General features: G+C 48.5%; 1 protein-coding gene across 1 annotated transcript in view; it reads left to right on the top strand.

The window, feature by feature from the left end:
* The first annotated feature begins 9,601 nt into the window (after nucleotides 1-9,601).
* LOC148773719 (liprin-alpha-1-like) overlaps nucleotides 9,602-21,968 on the top strand; it is a 219,025-nt gene continuing 206,658 nt past the window's right edge. The window contains exon 1 of the mRNA XM_088833153.1: nucleotides 9,602-9,648. The gene's annotated coding sequence lies outside the window, so the exon portion shown is untranslated. The remainder of the gene's footprint in view (nucleotides 9,649-21,968) is intronic.

Below are 21,968 nucleotides of genomic sequence, written 5' to 3'. Positions count from 1 at the left end.
GGCAGTCAGCCATGGCTGTGCCCGTCGCCCGCCCGGGCAATGGGAGGCCCCCGGACACCGGGTGCCACGTGGGGTTCTTCCCCCACTTTGAGTGAAGGGCTGCATCCCCCTGGATGAACCCGGCTCACCCCTCCACCTCTGATGCTGAGGCCCCCGTGCCTCCCACGACCGGAGGATCCAGCCTCTCCCGGGCCTCCGTGTCACTGCACAGGCCGTGTCCGTGCGGCTTCAGCTGGCAGGGTGAGTCCTGCGCGGAGCCTCCCAGCTCGCCGGCCCCGCTGCCCACATCGGGGCCGGGCAGGAGCACCGCGTGTGCACTGAAGGAGCGGATGAGGGCCCCAACAATGCCGGAGAAGATGACGAGGGGGAGGTGAAGGGGGCTGAGGCCCAAGTGTCAGTCCGTGATTCAGGCATCAGTGCGTATCGACTCATTTAACCTCAGGACAAGACTGTGTGTCGGCGGGTGGGGGGCACGTCCTGCCACTGTTCTCACCTTGGAGCCGGCAAGTTCACTCTCAGTGTCCAGGGACAGCTGCAGCCACTGGCCACACAAATTCATGCTCCCCCGTTCTGGAGGCAGAAACCTGTGATCAAGGTGTGGGCAGGGCTGAGCTCCCTCCAGAGGCTCCAGGGGAGGGTCCCTCTGGCCTGGTCCAGCCCTTGGGAGACCCCAGGCCTCCCTGGGCTTGTGGCCACATCACCCCGACCTCTGCGTCCATCTGCACAAACCTTCTCCCCTGGGTGGTTCTGTGCCTCAGATCACGCCCTCTTCTCTTCCAAGGACACCCGTCATTGGATTCAGGGTTTTCATGCATCCTGGGTGATCTGGTGCAGCGGTCAGGAACTTACTTCCATATGCCGAGACCTTTCATCGGAATAAGGTCACCTTGGCAGGATGCAGAAGGATGGACGGCTTTTGGGGCCACCACTCAGCCCACTACACTTGTCATGAAGCCACAAGGCAGAGCCTCACTGGGCTTGGTGCAGGGAACTTCGAAGAAGCAGGGCTCCAGTCCTGGGCTGCCTCAAGAACACACTTAGGATCAGGACACTCGGGCACAGGGACCAGATGGGCAAGGCTCAGAGGTGTGCTGGTGGGCATGGGGCTCACCTGCAGGGAGCCTGGAGCCTGACGTGACGCCCCAGGGCTGGGGGACACAGCGCATGGTTTGGGAATGGACACATCCCAGCACGGACGAGAGGAGGCAGGCCCAGGGGCTCAGGCCAGAGGAGCCCAGATCTTCCTGCTGCCCTCAAGGGGCCGGTCAGATGGGCACAGCAGGGAGCCGTGATTTCAGCAACCTGGGTCGGAGTCCTGGTCTGCTGCTGTGTTGTCTCTGGCGAGTGACTCAGCCTCTCTGAGCCCACCTTCGGCTCCTCTGCAAATCGTTGCCACGCGTGACTATCTTCACAGTTGTGGGGAGTTCTTGGTGCTCTCAGCAGCCCCGCCCAACCCCGTGGCTGGGGCTATGCCGCCTCTCCACGACCTTGAGGCCGATAAGACCACCCCTGCACAGACTCTCTTTGCAAAGAAGCTGGAGGCCGCTTCTCCTACCCCAGGAGCCCTGGGGCACCGAGACCCAAGAGGCAGCAACGCCTCTAGCCTGGGGGCTCCCGTGCAAGGGGCTGACCGCATGGGGCACTGGGAGTGACTGTGGATGGCCCCATACAACCAACCCCGTCTGTCCTGTTACAGCCCAGCTTTATTTCTGTGTGCTCTGCTCAGCCGCACGCAAAGACTCAAAATCTATTCCTTCGAGTCCGTGCAGATTTCTCTCGATGGTGGTCAAGAAGCAGTGCCCGGGCCGGCATCCCTGGGAAAACACGCTCCGCTGTTTACATGAGTGACAGGGTCCCTCCAAGAAAAACATCTGGCCGGATCAGGAAAGGGGCGCGGGACTCATTGGACAAACGGGATGTCCTCGTTCTTACATACATGGGATGTTTTAAACGCTGGCACCCAACCTGACAGCAGCCTGCTCCTGGCGGGAAGAAACCGAGAGACGCCGGTCCCCTCCCCGAGTCGGACGCCCCAGACGGTGGCTTCTGTCCGGACTGGCCCCTCGGGTGGGGAGTCTGGAGGCCACAGAACCGCAGGGGCCTCGAGGCTTGGTGTGGGTGTGGGGAGGGCCAAGGGGATCGGGGAGGCGACAGGGTTAGGGCCCTTGCAACGGACTGCCACCAAAGGCTGGACAAAGACAAGAAGAAAGAAAACGAACGCCACGCCTTAAAGCTGCTCAAGAGCCAAGAAGGCCCAGAAGAGTGACCAGGACTGCACCATCCAAGGTGGGCGAGGGGAGGAGGGGGCTCGCCCAGCGCAGACTGGACGGGGTTAAACCTCCGCTCTGGCTCAACTCACAGGAACAGAGACCCCACCGCAGTCACTCCTGGCACTTTCCTTTTCGAAGGAAGAAGGGAATCACAGAACAAGCAACACCATCCCCGTGGGGGACTCTTGGCGGTCGAGGATGCCAAGGGCCCCTCTGCATCCGCACGGCTGCCTGAGCCTGCGTGTTGTGCATCACGGTCACCCGTCTCCGTTGAGGGGAGGCCCCCGAGCTTGTTGGAAGGTTGGCCTCAGCGAGGCCGAGCTGGGGTCCCTAGCTGCCCCCAGAGGGCCCCGTCACTGCCATCCGGGAATTAGGGGGTGCCGAGTGCTCAGACCCGAGGATGGTGGGGGCGCTTCCACGGCATCCTGTGTGCACCCCTCCTCGGCTCACGGTCTAGCAGGAGCTGTGGGGAGCGTGTGTATACGGCAGGGACACACAGGACACCTCCTGAGCACCGCCGGCCAGGAAGCCCTGGAGCCCCGGGGGGAGGCCTGGGCCAGACTTCTGACCACCACAGGGGCCTGCTCAACCTCCCCTGCTCTGTGCCCTCGGCTTCCTCAGCTCCAAGGATAACACCACCTCTCGGACAGCCTCTGATGCCAGGGCTGCTCTGTGGGAGGGGTCGTGTTCTGCGCCAATGTGTTCAAGGCACGTGATGCCTGGTCAGTCTCTAATGACCGGCTGCCCTGGGGCCTGCCTGCTCTTCCTGTTGGCACCAGGGTCCCGCATGCGTGTGAGTTGGCAGGCCCGTTCCAGGCTGGGTCTGTCTGCTTAGGTGACAGACGTGCCTCCTGGGAGGAAGAGCATCTGGCACGGGGTGGGCCTTGTCCCCTCCTTCTCCTGACTGGTGCCAGGACCAGCCTCCTTCTAGTTCCCGGATTGGGAAGACAGGGGCCCTTTCGGGGTCACCTGAACGTGTCATCTCATGGGAGCGTGGCTTTATGATATTTGCTGAGTGATCCGGGGGGGTGGAGGGACAGTCCTACTGAGCTCCTACTGTGTGCTGGCAGAGGATGTTCCCGCGGTCCTTCCTTGACTTCTGGCAGCATCCTCGGGTCCACTTGAATCCTCTTGGACGAGGAGGCAGGCTTGACCGCCACTGGGGGCTGACCCTGGCTTGCTCATGCCCGCCCTCCACCTGGGCGGCTCCTGGAGGGGACAGGAGAGGGCTCAGTCCCTGGGCAAGGGTCTGCAGGGAGGCCTTTCTGCACCGTGGTTCCTACTGACCACATCTGCACCACCCTGGAGGAGCGGATGTGGTTACTCGGGCACGGTCACATGGGTGCTGGCCTAAGCATGCCTTCTACACATGCTGGACATGGTACCCTCGACTGTCTCCAGTGAGCCGGACCCAGAACGTGGTCTCTGGGGCTGCAGGACTGGCTGGGGCGGATTGACCCCTCAGCTCTCGTCATGTGGTCTGGCTCCCAAGGCCTGGCTTGTTGAAGGAATAAAAGACATGTATTCATTCACAGGCCTGCTTTGATGATGGGTGGGTAGGTTACTCAGATCCACCCTCTCATGGAAAACAATTATTAAAAAAAAAAAAGAAGTGTCACGCCTTAAAGTTGCTGAAGACCTGAGAAGACCCAGAGGAGCAACTGCCCAAGATGAGGGATCTAACAGAAGATCCCTCCCTCTCCGTGGAGCCAGACTCCCAGGAGACGACACTTTCAGGTGACCCAGAAAGGGCCTCCCTCCTCCAGCCACGGGAATTACAAGGAAGGTGGTGCTGGTGCCGAGCAGGGGAAGAAGCAGGTGAAGACCCCAGTGGGTGCAGGCACATCAGCCCGTGACCTTGGTTCAAGGGGATCCTATCCATAACGCCCTCAGATGAGTGGAGAATGCAAGTGCCAAGTCTTTCTGGATAAGGGCACCTTCTTCCCAGGCTTGGGAACTGCCCCGTGGGTTATGGAAGGGTGGTGGCCAGTGGGGAAGAGCGCCAGGCCCATCAGGATGAAAGACAGCTGGAGGAGAACCAGCAGAAGTGACCCCCTCAGCTTTGGGATTCTGAGACGATTAGATGGATAATAAATCTAATACATCAGCTAAGCTCACCTCTTTTAGAGAAATAAACCTCAAGATAGAAAGGTCCTGCAAAGACAGGAAACCATTAAAGAGAACGACACAGCCAACTTGGAAAAGAACCCAACAGAACATGCAGAAATAAAACGTGTCATAACGAGAAGCGAAAATACAACAGACACGTTTGAAGACACTTGACCTCTTCAGGAAAGGGAGACATGTGGGCACAGAGCACGGCCATGCTGATAATGTATGCAGCCCCCTGCCCAACCCCCTGCTCTCCAGGAAGAAAAACCAACCCCTGATCTGTAGCTGCATCATTTGCCAATTTCTGCGCTGTAAATACTCCCACCCTGCCCTGATTCATGTACCAAAGGGTTAACACCCTGCTGGCAGAATTCCCGATGAGACACAAAGAGCTGACTCTGGCACACCACCGGGCGAGAGACATGGGAGGACGTCAGAACCGCAACCCGAGGGGCACAGATTTCAGCCCGACTACCTGGGACCCAGGCAGAGCGGTCCTTGGGGAACTTTAAAGACAAGACTCTTGAAACATGTCTAGAATTCACTTTATAACTTTGCCATTTCCTTCTCCAGTTTATTACAAGTTCAGTTCAGTACGCTTCCCAAAACCAAGAGAGTCCCAAAGGAAGCCAGGTGGGGTGTATAAAAGCCTCAGCACTTAAGACTCAAGAGACATAAAAACTTTACGGGCAAAGAAATGCATGTGTAATGGTGGAATTATGAATAGAGATATGAATCGCTTCGGGACTAGACAATGGCCCCTGACACCTCATCGTAGGAGAGGCTCATGGCATAGGCACTAAGCCTGGGGGTACGAGTGAGATGGGGGCTGAAGACCACGTTTTGTTGTCGTTCAGTCACTAAGTCACGTCCGACACTTTGAGACCCCATGGACTGCAACACACCAGGCTTCCCTGTCCTTCACCATCTCCCAGAGCTTACTCAAACTCATGCCCATGGAGTCAGTGATGCCATCCAACCATCTCTTCCTCTGACGCCCTGTTCTCCTCCTGCCCTCAATCTTTCCCAGCATCAGGGTCTTTTCCAATGAGTCGGCTCTTCACATCAGTTGGCCAAAGTACTGGAGCTTAAGCTTCAGCATCAGTCCTTCCAATGAATAATTTTCACGGTTGATTGCCTTTAGGATGGACTGCTTTGATGTGCTTGCGGTCCAAGGGGCTCTCAAGAGTCTTCTCCAACACCACAGTTCAAAGGCATCAATTCTTTGGTGCTCAGCCTGCTCCACAGTCCAATTCTCATGGTTCAGGGCAAAGAGTCTGACACGAAGGCCCAGCACCCAGGTTCAAGTGCTGGCTCTGCCCCTGCCGGGCCCAGTGGCCTTGGTCTCCTTGCCCACCTCTCAGAGCCTCAGTTCCTCCCCTCGGTAAAGGGATCTGACCCTGCACCACAAGCCGGGTCGGGATGCCCACACAGGGCGGGGATGGGGGTTTGCGTCCAGGCTGACAAGTCCCCGAGAACACCTGCTGCTGCACTGTCTTTACATGCGGAGTTGTCGAAATTAGACTTGAGGTGCCTCAAAGTAGAGAACCCCCACCCCAAAGTCCAGGCTGTGAGGACGGACCCCCGCCCCCAACTCCACGCTCATCACCACACTTAGCCAAGTCGGGGAACTATCTCGGACACCAGCTCATGCCCACAAGGCCTCAGCTGGAAACTGCAAGAAACACGTCCTTCTCCCCTGTCCCATGTCCATGGCAATGCTGCCCACCCCCTGGCAGGGAGGACGTGCCATCACCTCCATTCTACAGATGGAAAAACTGAGGTTCCGAGTGCGGAAGCCATGTGCCTGAGGCTGCTCAGCCCCCAGGAAGTGGTCAGGCTGGGTCTGGACCCGCACACGTGGCCTCAGAGGGGCTAGGCGGGGTCTGAGCCTCCCTGGGAGCTCAGGTACCCTCACCGCCTGACTGTGGGTCCTGGAGTCTGGTGTGGAGGCGGCTACCATCCTCCAGCAGGCAGCTAGCTCCTCGCTCGCTTTTCAGAAAACAACATCGCACTACTGCTCTTTTTGTGGCCAACTGCAGCTTTAAACGTCTCTAATTCTAGAGATTTTAGGGGTTAAAAAACACTCGAGGCCAACACTGCTCTTCCCTGTGAAAGAAGGGAAAGATGCAGTTAAGAACTGCTTCCTATCACAAGTCCCCAGGGAAAATAAAGTCAACAGCAGTCTAACATTAACAAACTAACATGCTCAGAGTAAGTTTTCAGTACGAAATCTCATCGTTTTACTAACACATACGAAACTTAAGTTGGAGAGAGAGATTCTTTGCCTGTGAAGTGGGCAACAGAGGACTTACAGGGAATTTAAAAGCCCCTCTCTCTGCCCAGTGATGACGCTCTCACAGCATTGTGCTACACAAAGAAAGAACGTGCACTTTACTGTTTATCTTCCCCGCAAGGCTCCCTACTTCAAATATCTCAATCATGGCTGGGGATCTCTCTACAAAAATCCACCTCAATGTTCAAAGCACAAAACAAAGCTCAGAGGAATACAGTACCTAAGATGAAAAAGGGATGAAAGAACCTACAGCCCTTTCTTCTTCTATTAATAGGGCACTGGTGGATTCGGGAGAGACGTAGAGGCAGGAATATTAGCGGATGAGAAAAAAATAAATAAATAACGGAGGAGGAGGAAAGAGAAGGTAGGACGGGAGGCTTTACTAGTACTTTACTTACTTACTTTATTTATTACTTTACTTACTTTACTATTACCTGACTTTCCTGACAGTTTCAAAGCATTTGGGGGGAGGGGGGAGAGGAAGAACCTGTTATTTCACTAAAGAAAAAGCAACACTGTAAGAAGAATTGCATCTCAATTATCTTTTATTTTCAGCTCTATCCCTGCAAGCCAGCCCACTTAAGCTTTTACATCACTTTCCTATCTTATTACCTCTATGTTGGGGTTTGGTACTTCAAACAAAGACTTTTTTGTTCTTTTCCTTCTTCTTCTGGAGGCAAAAGATGGCACTGATTTGCTTAAAAGTACGGATGGGAAAAAAAAGAAAAAAGTACCGATGGAAAGCATTATCCTGAGGTGGTTCTTAATAACAGAACTATGGATTTCTCTATCCCTTTGACTGTCAGCACACCACTAAAGGCTAAATGAAGGCTCTAGAGGGAGGTAACACCCCCCTTGTCAAGTCTCTGTTTCCTTGCTCCTGTGATATTGGCTTTGCCAAGTAACCCAAGTCCAGTAAATAAACAGTACAGGTCTCTCCAAACTACTTCTATAAAATAAGATCTTGTTTGACCAACCTTATAGAGCAGTCATTTATTTCTACAGCTGCTGAGATGCTCTGCTGCTCTTGCCTACATTCAGAAGGGAACCAAAATTCCAAATTTCATTTATTCTGGGCCAAAAACCAGACCTTTTGTCCTCCTTCCTAGATATGTTGCAACTTCAAGTTGACTCCTCTGCCTAAATTAGTGGCATATGCTTTAGCTCTTTTAAGAAAGAAAAAAAAAACACCCCTTTTTCCCTTACTGAGGAAGGCACCTAACTCTGATAAAGGTCTCTAGGAAGATGCTAAAATGCCTTGACCAGTTTAACAGCACCTTATTTCAGAGAATATGTTTGAACCTCCCCGCCGAACCCCAAGGGCAAACACACGGAGCGTCCAAGGGGGCAGAGGGGGAAGCCTCCAGGAGGAATAGGCAGACTTTGAAAAACTGACGGGAGGGAGGAGAGGGGACAACTTTCAGGACTAGAAACAGGAGGCAGTCCAGATGCTGCGATGCCGCCAGGGCCCGGGAAGCCCCGACGCCCCCGCGCCGAGCCCTGGGCGCACTGTCCTCCCGCCCGCGGCCGCGTCCTCCCCCCACAGCTCCCAGCGGCCCGGGAGCGCCACACGCCCCCGCGGCGCCGACCGAGCCCCACGGCTGGCGCAGGGGGCGCGGGCCACCCTCCAACACGCTGCTCGGCGCGGGCTCGGAGACCCAGAGGGTCAACCCCGTCCGCCGGCAGCGGCCCGCCGCGGCGCCCAGCCCCAAACTCGGGCTCCCCCGCGCCGCGCCGGCCCGCCGCCCGCCCCGAGACAGCCCCGAGACACCCCTCCACAGCGCGGCGCCCACGCCTTTTCTCTCGGCGCCGAAGAGAGGACGCTCCCCGACGAGGACGGACCGCGGCTGCTGGTGCCCGCCCGGCACAGGGTCAGACCGAGGAGCGGGCAGCCGCGGCGGCACCTCCTCAGTCCCCGCTCCCGACTCCTTTTCCCGCTGCGCCGGACGGGAAGGGGCCTGCACGACCCGGGACTCACCTCACACCTCGGGGCCGGGCTCCCGGGAGGCGGGCGCGGCAGCGGGTCCCTCAGCTACACGGAGCCAGCGAGGAGCGCCGGCGAACTTTCGCGACTGCCGGGGCGCGGGGGCGGGCGGGGCGGGGCGCATGCGCGCGCACGGACGGGCAGGCGCGCTCGCGTTTTGTGCCCAGCTTCTGGGTAGCCGGAGAAGGCAGTGGCAAGCCACTCCAGTACTCTTGCCTGCAGAATCCCGGGGATGGTGGAGCCTGGTAGGCTGCGGTCCGTGGGGTCGCTAAGGGTCGGACACGACTGAGCGACTTCACTTTCCCTTTTCACTTTCATGGATTGGAGAAGGAAATGGCAACCCACTCCAGTGTTGTTGCCTAAAAATCCCAGGGACGGGGGAGCCTGGTGGGCTGCCGTCTCTGGGGTCGCACAGAGTCGGACACGACTGAAGCGACTTAGCAGCAGCAGCAGTTAAATTACCAGATACATCGTATATATGAAATTGCTGCTGCTGCTAAGTCGCTTCAGTCGTGTCCGACTCTGTGTGACCCCAGAGACGGCAGCCCACTAGGCCCCACCCCGTCCATGGGATTCCCCAGGGAAGAATACTGGAGTGGGTTGCCATTTCCTTCTCCAATCCATGAAAGTGAAAAGGGAAAGTGAGGTCGCTCAGTCGTGTCCGACTCTTAGCGACCCCACGGACTGCAGACTACGAGGCTCCTCCGTCCATGGGATTCTCCAGGCAAGAGTACTGGAGTGGGTTGCCACTGCCTTCTCGGATTTGAGTGCTACCCGGAAGCTGGACTGGAAGTGCGAACGCGCAGCCGAGCGAGCGCAGCGCGCCTGCGCCGTCCGTGCGCGCGCATGCGCCCCGCCCCGCCCGCCCCCGCCCGCCCCCGCGCCCCGGCAGTCGCGAAAGTTCGCCGGCGCTCCTCGCTGGCTCCGTATAGCTGAGGGACCCGCTGCCGCGCCCGCCTCCCGGGAGCCCGGCCCCGAGGTGTGAGGTGAGTCCCGGGTCGTGCAGGCCCCTTCCCGTCCGGCGCAGCGGGAAAAGGAGTCGGGAGCGGGGACTGAGGAGGTGCCGCCGCGGCTGCCCGCTCCTCGGTCTGACCCTGTGCCGGGCGGGCACCAGCAGCCGCGGTCCATCCTCGTCGGGGAGCGTCCTTCTCGTCGGCGCCGAGAGAAAAGGCGTGGACGCCGCGCTGTGGAGGGGTGTCTCGGGGCTGTCTCGGGGCGGGCGGCGGGCCGGCGCGGCGCGGGGGAGCCCGAGTTTGGGGCTGGGCGCCGCGGCGGGCCGCTGCCGGCGGACGGGGTTGACCCTCTGGGTCTCCGAGCCCGCGCCGAGCAGCGTGTTGGAGGGTGGCCCGCGCCCCCTGCGCCAGCCGTGGGGCTCGGTCGGCGCCGCGGGGGCGTGTGGCGCTCCCGGGCCGCTGGGGGCTGTGGGGGGAGGACGCGGCCGCGGGCGGGAGGACAGTGCGCCCAGGGCTGGGCGCGGGGGCGTCGGGGCTTCCCGGGCCCTGGCGGCGTCTGCAGCATTTGGACTGCCTCCTGTTTCTAGTCCTGAAAGTTGTCCCCTCTCCTCCCTCCCGTCAGTTTTTCAAAGTCTGCCTATTCCTCCTGGAGGCTTCCCCCTCTGCCCCCTTGGACGCTCCGTGTGTTTGCCCTGGGGTACGGCTGGAGGTTCATTTGTAGCCTCTGAAATAAGGTGCTGTTAGACAGGGAGGCCTGGCGTGCTGTGATTCATGGGGTCGCGGAGAGTCGGACACGACTGAGCGACTGAACTGAACTGAACTGAACTGAAACATGTCAAGCGGAGAAGGCAATGGCAAGCCACTCCAGTACTCTTGCCTGGAAAACACCATGGACGGAAGAGCCTGGTGGGCTGCAGTCCATTGGGTCGCGAAGAGTCAGACACAATTGAGCGCCTTCATTTTCACTTTTCACTTTCATGCATTGGAGAAGGAAATGGCAACCCACTCCAGTGTTCTTGCCTGGAGAATCCCAGGGACGGGGAGCCTGGTGGGCTTCTGTCTGTGGGGTCGCACAGAGTCGGACACGACTGAAGCTACTTAATAGCAGCAGCAGCAGCAGAGGCCTTTATCAGAGTTACGTGCCTTCCTCAATAAGGGAAAAAGGGGTGTTTTTTCTTTCTTTCTTAAAAGAGCAAAAGCATATGCCACTAATTTAGGCAGAGGAGTCAACTTGAAGTTGCAACACATCTAGGAAGGAGGACAAAAGGTCTGGTTTTTGGCCCAGAATAAATGAAATTTGGAATTTTGGTTCCCTTCTGAATGTAGTCGGACAGAGCAGCAGAGCAGCTCAGCAGCTGTAGAAATAAATGACTGCTCTATAAGGTTGGTCAAACAAAATCTTATTTTATAGAAGTAGTTTGGAGAGACCTGTAATGTTTATTTACTGGACTTGGGTTACTTGGCAAAGCCAATATCACAGGAGCAAGGAAACAGAGACTTGACAAGGGGGATGTTACCTCCCTCTTGAGCCTTCATTTAGCCTTTAGTGGTGTGCTGACAGTCAAAGGGATAGAGAAATCCATAGTTTTGTCATTAAGAACCATTTACTCCTCAAGATAATGCTTTCCATCCGTGCTTTTTTGTTTTTTTTCCCATCCGTACTTTTAAGCAAATCGGTGCCATCTTTTACCTCCAGAAGAAGAAGGAAAAGAACAAAAAAGTCTTTGTTTGAAGTACCAAACCCCAACATAGAGGTAATAAGATAGGAAAGTGATGTAAAAGCTTAAGTGGGCTGGCTTGCAGGGATAGAGCTGAAAATAAAAGATAATTGAGATGCAATTCTTCTTACAGTGTTGCTTTTTCTTTAGTGAAATAACAGGTTCTTCCTCTCCCCCCCTCCCCCCAAATGCTTTGAAACTGTCAGGAAAGTCAGGTAATAGTAAAGTAAGTAAAGTAATAAATAAAGTAAGTAAGTAAACTACTAGTAAAGCCTCCCGTCCTACCTTCTCTTTCCTCCTCCTCCGTTATTTATTTTTTTCTCATCCGCTAATATTCCTGCCTCTACGTCTCTCCCGAATCCACCAGTGCCCTATTAATAGAAGAAGAAAGGACTGTAGGTTCTTTCATCCCTTTTTCATCTTAGGTACTGTATTCCTCTGAGCTTTGTTTTGTGCTTTGAACATTGAGGTGGATTTTTGTAGAGAGATCCCCAGCCATGATTGAGATATTTGAAGTAGGGAGCCTTGCGGGGAAGATAAACAGTAAAGTGCACGTTCTTTCTTTGTGTAGCACAATGCTGTGAGAGCGTCATCACTGGGCAGAGAGAGGGTCTTTTAAATTCCCTGTAAGTCCTCTGTTGCCCACTTCCCAGGCAAAGAATCTCTCTCTCCAACTTAAGTTTCGTATGTGTTAGTAAAACGATGAGATTTCATACTGAAAACTTACTCTGAGCATGTTAGTTTGTTGATGTTAGACTGCTGTTGACTTTATTTTCCTCAGGGACTTGCGATAGGAAGCAGTTCTTAACTGCATCTTTCCCTTCTTTCACAGGGAAGAGCAGTGTTGGTCTCGAGTGTTTTTTAACCCCTAAAATCTCTAGAATTAGAGACATTTAAAGCTGCAGTTGGCCACAAAAAGAGCAGTAGTCGAATGAAAAGCAAGACTTTGAAATATGTATGAGAGGAATTGTTTAGTGTAGATTTGTGAGAAGAAGGGTCCCAGCGTCTTGAGGAAAGAAGTGAAGGTTTTTAATAGGGGCATTTCCAGAAGGTTAGGAATGAATGTTAGAAGAGTATCAACTCCCCTTTGACTAGAAAGCAGTTTTAACTGACTGTTGCATCAGAAATGATGAATCTATCTTTGAGTTACAACCTTTGAGTTATGCTGAGAACTAGCAACTGTTTTGGTGGATCCAAGGAATGCACTGTGAATGACGTTTGAGAAAAAAGTACTAGGCTAGTAGGCCTAAAATAATCTTGGTCCCCAAAGTTTATCTCATTAAACTAATTTTATAGTCAAAACATACAACCATGCTAAAGGGGGGAAAACAATCAGGAGCTTGATATTAGAGCATTTTTTGAACACATTTTAATGAAAAAGGGAAACCAGGCTGGAATTTCAACCTGAATTTTTTTTTTTCTTAAAGTCCAGATTCTGGCCATCTTTCAACTTTCCAGTTTTGCTTTTAGTTTTCAAGGATTTTCTGCTTTCTCTAGTCTTATATAATTTGTAAGATGGACTGGCTTTTGATGCCTACTGTTCATTTTAATTTTGAACTTTAATGTATTTGTTTTTCCTGTATTTTTTTAAGCCCCATTGCTCAGCACACTGGAAGATTAGATTATCTTTTGTAATCAGTAGACAACTAGACTGACTTTAAAAATTAGATAAAGTGGCAAAGTGATACCTTGAGATTACTGAGAGTCTAGGCCCTAAGATTTAAATATGGAGCTATATAAACTTCAGCAACCAGAAAGCAGTATCCTGAGAATGAATTTATATAAAAAAAAATTAGATATGGAAAACAAAAGGCCAAAACCCACATGAGTTTTAGGAAAAGAAATCTAGCACTTTGAGCAGCGATATGCTCTCAGTGTGTACTTTGCTGTCTGACAAGATGATGATTTCCTTGAGAGAAGAAGCTTCAGAGGTAGTGATTGCTAATCCTTATAACGCAGTCTTGGAAAACTCTGAAAGAAGACAAAAGAATATCCTCCTGTTCCCATTGTAGCCAGTGTGTTTGAGGCAACCTTTAATTTCTAAATTGGAAATGCAAAATGTTAGGTACGTTTATAGTGTGTCAAGATAAGTAAATCTAAGCTGAGAAAGATGAAAGGAATCACTTTCTGTACAGAAGTGTGAATTGGAATAGAATTGCTAACATCTTTGGTTGCAGGGCCCTGCTGACAATTCCCCGGGGCCCACTTTTGTCATGGTCTCTTCTGGGATTCAGCCTGCTTTCTTTCCTCTTCACAGTTGCCATCTCCTACTTTTCCCAGCTGAGTTCTTTGGGTCTGGCTTTGTAGCCAGCCTCTGAAGACAATCTTCCAAGATTGCATCCCCTTTATTGCTGTTCTTCAGGACAAGTACTCACCTTATTTTAGGGGCTTTTACTTTTTATCTTCACAAGAGAACTGGTAAATTGGGGAATATCAGATTGCTGATGTTACACATTGATGAAAATTAAAGTGTAGGGTTAAGTGGATCTAGTCCTTTTTGTTTTCTGATGAAATAATCATCAGGTCACTTAATCTGAAGTTAGTTTTCCCACATATCTTATATTGCTCTGTAAAGAACTAAATGTCTCTTTTCTCAGGGTTGCTGCTACTGCTGCTGCTGCTAAGTCACTTCAGTCGTGTTCGACTCTGTGTGACCCCATAGATGGAAGCCCACCAGGCTCCCCCATCCCTGGGATTCTCCAGGCAAGAACACTGGAGTGAGTTGCCATTTCCTTCTCCAGTGTGTGAAAGTGAAAATTGAAAGTGAAGTCGCTCAGTCGTGTCCGACCCTTAGCGACCCCACGGACTACAGCCTGCCAGGCTCCTCCATCCATGGGATTTTCTAGGCAAGAATACTGGAGTGGCTTGCCATTGCCTTCTCCGTTCTCAGGGTTAGGGCATGGAAAACTGTTTCCAGACCCCTCATTTTCTACTGGTCCTTGGCGCCTGAGACTGTTCCCTCCAGTTAATCCAGCAACTCCCTTTCTTCAGCTGAGATTCTGCAGATTTCTATAGTCAAAGATATAATATCAAAAAGAATGCACAACATCATTTAACCTTTATGTAATCAGTTGCTGTATTCTGTCAATATTTCTTGGTTTCCTCCATCTTCTGTGTCCTGCTGTCTGAAACTTACAGCTTCTTCGAGGATGGTTCTCTTAGGAAAAAGGATTGTTGCTATCCATGCTCATGTGATCCTGATTAGAAGCATTTATTTCATTCAGTTCAGTTCAGTTCAGTCGCTCAGTCGTGTCCGACTCTCCGCGACCCCATGAATCACAGCACGCCAGGCCTCCCTATCCATCACCAACTCCCTGAGTTCACTCAAACTCATGTCCACAGAGTCGGTGATACCATCCAGCCATCGCATTCTCGGTCGTCCCCTTCTCCTCCCGCCCCCAACCTTTCCCAGCATCAGAGTCTTTTCCAGTGAGTCAACTCGTCGCATGAGGTGGCCAAAGTATTGCAGTTTCAGCTTCAGCATCAGTCCTTCCAATGAACACCCAGGATCGATCTCCTTTAGAATGGACTGGTTGGATCTCCTTGCGGTACAAGGGACTCTCAAGAGTCTTCTCCAACACCACAGTTCAAAAGCATCAATTCTTCGGCGATCAGTTTTCTTCACAGTCCAACTCTCACATCCATACATGACCACGGGAAAAACCATTGCCTTGACTAGACGGACCTTTGTTGGCAAAGTAATGTCTCTGCTTTTCAATATATTATCAAGGTTGGTCACAACTTTCCTTCCAAGGAATAAGCGTCTTTTAATTTCATGGCTGCAATCAGCATCTGCAGTGATTTTGGAGCCCAAAAAAATAAAGTCTGACACTGTTCCCACTGTTTTTCCATCTATTTCCCATGAAGTGGTGGGACCAGATGCCATGATCTTTGTTTTCTGAATGTTGAGCTTCATTACATTATTGAAAAACAATTTAGAATATATATCAACTTTTTTTTAACTGTGCATAATATTTGGTTATGGACAGTTATGGCAGAAAGTGAAGAGGAGCTAAAAAGCCTCTTGATGAAAGTGAAAGAGGAGAGTGAAAAAGTTGGCTTGAAGCTCAACATTCAGAAAACGAAGATCATGGCATCCGGTCCCATCACTTCATGGGAAATAGATGGGGAAGCAGTGGGAACAGTGTCAGACTTTATTTTTTGGGGCTCCAAAATCACTGCGGATGCTGATTGCAGCCAGGAAATTAAAAGACGCTTACTCCTTGGAAGGAAAATTATGACCAGCCTAGGTAGTATATTAAAAAGCAGAGACATTACTTTGCCAACCCAAGGTCCGTCTAGTCAAGGCTATGGTTTCTCCCGTGGTCACGTATGGATGTGAGAGTTGGACTGTGAAGAAAGCTGATCGCCACAATATTGATGCTTTCAAACTGTGGTGTTGGAGAAGACTCTTGAGAGTCCCTTGGACTGCAAGGAGGTCGAACCAGTCCATTCTAAAGGAGATGAATCCTGGGTGTTCATTGGAAGGACTGATGCTAAAGCTGAAGCTCCAACACTTTGGCCACCTCATGTGAAGAGTTGACTCACTCCAAAAGACTCTGATGCTGGGAGGGATTGGGGGCGGGAAGAGAAAGGGACGAAAGAGAGTGAGATGGCTGGATGGCATCACCGACATGAGTTTGATGTGGCATGAGTTTGAGTGAACTCCGGGAGTTGGTGATGGACAGGGAGGCCTGGCGTGCTGTGATTCATGGGGTCGCAAAGAGTCGGAGACGACTGAGCGACTGAACTGAACTGAACTGAACTGAATATTTGGTTCAGCTGAGAGGTGATCTGACTTTTTTTCAGTATTGAGAATCAATTTTTGTCCCTTTCTAAGTTCATCATCAGTTTTGTTGTTTTTTTTTTTGCTTTTCTTGCTGCCTGTAGTAGGGCATTTTTGTGTCTTGGCTTGTTACTTAATTAACAGTCAGTAAACATTGATTCAAGTAGTAGTATTGTTAGCACACATTTATAGATTTAGCAGACTTATCTTCCCATACAGAAATAACGTGGGACAGATTTTAAAATAACATTTCAGCATTTATAATACTTTACTCCTATTTTGTTTTGTTTTTTGACCTCGCCGTGCAGCTTGTGGGACCTTAATTCTCTGACCAGCGATCAAACTCGAGCCCCCTGAAGAAGTGTGGAGTCCTAATCACTGGATTGCCAGGGAAGTCCCTATAATATCGTATCTTTAAACAATTCAGGTAAGTTTTACTCTGTTTCACGTATGTATATTTCTGACAAAAGTGGGAGACTATATTCTGTTTTGTAAACCATTTAAAATTTTAGTTTTCACTTATTGTATTATTACTGTCTTTTCACATCCGCGTATACAGATCCTGCTCATCAGTTTTAGTGAGTGTGTTATGTGTTGATTGTGCCGTAATTTAACCAATTCCTTGTTGGTAGACTTTCAGTTTGTCTGGGTTTTTATTTTGTAAACAGTGTTGTACTAACATTTCAGTTATACGTCATGTGTACTTGTGTTTTCTTTCTTAGAATAAATTGTAGAATAGGTCTGCTGAATCAAATTATATACGTTTTAAGAGCTTTTGATGTCCCTGGCTATTTTTTTGAAATACCAACTAGTTTGCTTTTCCTCCAGTAGTATTTGAAAATGGAGAATTTCCTGGCAGTCTAGTGGTTAGACACTTCACTGCCTTGGCCCGGGTTCAACCCCTGTTTGGGGAACTAAGATTCTGCAAGCCGTGTGGGACAGCCAAAAAAAAAAATGTATTTCCCAGTGTTGGAATGTTGAATATATTCTTTTTTCCGCACCCTCTCCTTTACTGTGTTCTGTTATTCTTTCTTTCTTCATCTGATTGGGAAAAATGTTATATATCATGTTTGTATGTTTTTATTAGTAAAGTTGAATATCTTTTCATATGTTTGTTGGCCATTTGTATTTCTTTTGTAAATGTATGTCCTTTTTCCATTTTTCTATTCAAGTAGTATTCTTTATCATTTATATAAATTCATTCATTTTATATATTACTTTGGCTAAGCACATAATTATGTGCAAATATCCTGTACTGAGTTAAGTTATTCTTTTTTAGGATAGCATTTCTCAAAATACGACTTATAGATCACTTGTAACAGTAAGTGATCTATAAAAAATTCATTTTATATATTACTTTTGCTAAGCACATAATTATGTGCAAATATCCTGTACTGAGTTAAATTATTCTTCTTTAGGATAGCATTTCTCAAAATACGACTTAGAGATCACTTGTAACAGTACCGAGATAATTGTTAGAATGCATGTATATCCTTCATTTTCCAGAGGTTCGGATTTCTTAGACCTGTGGGGTTTCTATGAATCTGCAGCACATGAAAATTAGGGAACCTCTGATTTGGAAGAAATATAAATTCCTTAACATTTTTACTGTTCCTATTTTTCTTCTTGTCTCATGGCATTCTACTGTTCTTTCTGATTTATCTTAATAATCATAAACTACAGTCTTAATGTATTAAGGTTTTATCCTACCCCAGCCTAACAATAATTTTACAAAAATGTTTTGATATATGGAAATTAGAATGTTAAAGTCCCTAAAGGAAAGCACTTTTGTAAGTCTGTGAGAAGCATTGTTTGTAAATGAGGCGAAAGGAATAACTAAGAGAAAAACAGGTAAAATAGAGTAGACAGAAGTATAGGGGGTTTCTCATCTAGTTTAAAAAACTCAATATTACTTTGTTTCTTCCTCGTGTTTTGCGTGGTAATCTTCTTTGAACTGTAAATTTGGAACCCATCCTGCTTGAAAAATAGTCTAAATGAAATTTTTGAAATTCTCATTGTTATCTACATATTCATTAGGGAGCAGTGTTCCCTTTAATATTTTTTTAAGTTGCAAGCAGATGAACAGGCTGCATAAGCAGCAAACCAGAAACATGGAACTTCGATGGATGTTTTGATACTGTAGCCAAATAAAGGTTTCAGGGCTTATCTGACTCATTAATGACAGGCATAATTGTTACCGTGCTGCCTGATAAGTAAGCTTAAATATACATGACTGTGTTTGACATCACTTTTCCATAGGCAGACATCACATTTCTGGGCCCAACTTGGAGGAGGAAACAATATGGCAGGCCAAGAAGCTTTAACAAATATTTCTGATTTAGAGGTTTCAGTATTAGAGAGATTAGACATTTGGGGCAGAGGTTGCTTGTAACTTTGGTGTTCCTAATTCCTAAGGTTGTAGACTTTCCTTTTCCCTTCTTCTACTCAAGACCATATGCTTGAGGGAAAAATGGGAAGATTCAGCCATGGCTTTACTTTCTCCAAATAGTTTTTTCTGCCCAGTAATTAAAGCTTGGGATGCAGAGGTCCCTGTCATTGGTAGTGCACAAAGGACAGTTTCTTTCCCTGCTTTAGCCAAGCCAGTCAAGTTTTCAAGGTCTAAGCTGTCACGGGCCCTAATATCTATTTGAGTTGTCCTGTTAACCTGGGTCTCTGAGAATTTCTGAACCTGACTTTCTCATGTTTTCCCAACCGAGGTTGTGTACTTCAAACAGAAATGTTTGCCATCTGTGAAACGCAAATAAAGTAAAAGCAGACTTAACATCATTACAAAACCAAATGGAAGTATGATAGTTTTAGAATAAGCTTTTTTCCTACCAATCCTGCCTTCCACTCTACCTACCCTTCCAGCCCCCAAGGAGATGCATATTTTTGTCCCTAGGAAAAAAGTGAAAGCTGCATCCAACTCTCTGTGACCCTATGGACTGTAGGCTGCCGGACTTCTCTGCCATGGAATTCTCCAGGCAAGAATACTGGTGTGGGTTGCCATTTCCTCCTCCAGGGAATCTTCCCAACCCAGGGATCAAACGCATGTCTCCAGCATCACAGGCGGATTCTTTACCGTCGGAGCCACCAGGGAAGCCCCCAGCAAAGGCAACGTCAAATCAGACTCTGAAACTTGGTAGAAACTCTTAACTGGAAATCATTCATATCCCACGCTGTAACTTTCTAGGGTTGATTCTTCTCTGCAGCCTGACTGTGTGTAATGAAGCGTTTGTTGGTCAAACGTTTTCTCTAGCTATGTCCTGAATTTTTGTACTATCTAAAAGGATGAAGCATTGTTGGGAAAACGTCCTGATACTACTTTTAGAATCTCCTGTTTGCCAGTTCAGTATTGGTTGATAGAAGTCAGTCTTTGTATCTGCTGTAAATCAGTAATAAAACTACCTAAAGTTTGATGTTGCTTTACCTTTTATAGAGTACATTATTTTATAATTCACTTATGTACCATCTTTGATAGGGAGGTGCAATTTTTAGAAAGGAACATTCTGAGCTCAGAGAAGTTAAGTGATTCACATAGTTGGGAAGAGGCTTGACTCCATATCTTTTGTTTTCTTTATATTTTACACCTTTCAGAGATACCATCTGCTGAGTCATTTGATGATTAAAACATTTGTAATAAAATTTAAATAGCTTGTTATTAAGTGTGGCAGATATTTAAATAAAATTTAGGACAGCAGCATGCAAGTTTTTCCCAATGGATCAATTATGTCTTGTGACAAATGAGAAACTACCATTATAGATGGGAAATTAAACTGTATGATATGTAAGCAACTGAGAGAGGAAACAGTGCCTTTAAATGCTATTTATGGATTCTCTGGTATATCTAGAGCAAGAATGATAAGGTAGAAAAACTATCGTATTTGTTTATGAAATACCCATGTGTTTTATCTGTAAAGGATTGTATCTCTCGGTCAAAGTCTGTGATTGTTGTTGTTGTTAGCCACACGCCCGGCATTTGGCATTTTAGTTCTCCACCAGGGAGTGCACTGGTGCCCCAGTCGTGGATGTGTGCAGCTTTAATCACTGGACCACCAGAAAGTCCCAAAGGCAGTATTTTAAAATTTCTCTTCCTAGTAGCTGATTGTTAGTGTGTAGAAACACAACTGATTTTTGTATACTGATTGTGTATCCTGCAACTTTACTGAGCTAATCAAAGTTTTACTATCAAGCCTGTAATATTTCAAGAGGAAATTGCTGATTTCTCCCATTTTTAAAAAACAATTATTTTTTCAGATATTTCAGCCAAAGGCAGAAAGAGCTCTTCTCCTAGGATGGAGTCTGTTGTTTGGGAATGTGGTTGATCCACTTGACACGTTGGCCAGATGGTACCTGATGTAATAAAATGAGAAGAAGAGGCAAGATGATGTCATTTTCCCATATTGTGAAAACAAAAACAAATGCCTTTCATGAGACCAAGCTAACAAACCTCTGACGGTGCAAAGAGTTAGAAGAACTTAACAGCAAGATAGAAGAAGTACTTCCAAGCTGAGACCTGCAGGTGTACAAAGATCTAAAATACATATTGAGTGGGCCTGATCATCTGAATCTCCTTCAATCGAGAAAGCATGGCTATGAGTTGGATCGTCTTCTGTCTGTGCCCTTGACTATGTTTGTGGGCCATATAGGTGGGCACAGTTTGTTTTCTTTGAGCCTGTTACCTTGAGGATGTGCCAAGATTTGCCTGATAACACTGCCTTCATGCCCAATCTTCTGAATCATTATGACCAACAGACAGCAGCTTTAGCAGTGGAGGTAAGACTTCATCTATTATTTGGCATGTCGTAGAAAATTGTTCTTGTATTGCCCTTTTAATCAGTCTACTGAATGTGTTTGATAAACGACAGGAAAAACTAATATGTTATTTTGAACTGCATCTTGTACATTAAAAAGTTATGTATTTAGGTTCAGGTCTCGTAATTTTGAGATCATTATTTCAGAGCTACACATTATTTCTTTTATGTCCTAAGATAATATCTATTTGGAATCCTAGAAACCTTACATGGAGAAGCATATGCTGTAATTCAGTCATCTCTTTCTCTCTCATCAGAGGCAAAATTTGATTACTTAGCTTCAGGCCTGAAAACTCATATTAAGTGATTTTAATAAGCAATTCTATCAAGAAATGAAATAAAATTTCAATTATTCATTTTTTCTGGTCTCTCAATTATAGGTTGGTTTTTTTAAAAACCAGTAGCTGATGTTTATAATATTATTTTATAAAAATATTATAATAAAAATGTAATTTTGTGTTGAATTATTTATGCCAGAAAATGAAAAAGGAAATGGCATTTTCAGTCATCAAGTATTTACGAGAAATGACTATGTGCTAATCACACACTCCTTGTTTCCAGTAAAACTGGAACATTTCTTAAAAATGTCTTTTCTTCTCAATCTACACATTCCCATTCTCAATGCCATCATCTACTAACCTATAGAACATGCTTTGAAAAAATATGAAAAAGGTGTTCTTGCGTTTAAAGAATTCACTGTCTGTTAGGGGAAAGAGACAAGTGAACGGAAGTTATCTATAATGCTGCTGCTGCTGCTAAGTCACTTCAGTCGTGTCCGACTCTGTGTGACCCCATAGACAGAAGCCCACCAGGCTCCCCCGTCCCTGGGGTTCTCCAGGCAAGAACACTGGAGTGGGTTGCCATTTCCTTCTCCAATGTGTGAAAGTGAAAAGTGAAAGTGAAGTCGCTCAGTCGTGTCCGAGCCTTAGCGACCCCACGGACTGCAGCCTACCAGGCTCCTCCATCCATGGGATTTTCCAGCAAGAGTACTGGAGTGGCTTGCCATTGCCTTCTCCGGGTTTCTGCTGTACAACA

This window comes from Moschus berezovskii, chromosome 27, assembly GCF_049115385.1.
Source record: "Moschus berezovskii isolate FMDL1 chromosome 27, NW_MosBer_1.0, whole genome shotgun sequence".
Lineage (NCBI taxonomy): Eukaryota > Metazoa > Chordata > Mammalia > Artiodactyla > Moschidae > Moschus > Moschus berezovskii.
The sequence above is the reverse complement of the archived record's forward strand: the minus strand, read 5'-3'. Positions and strand labels throughout refer to the sequence as shown.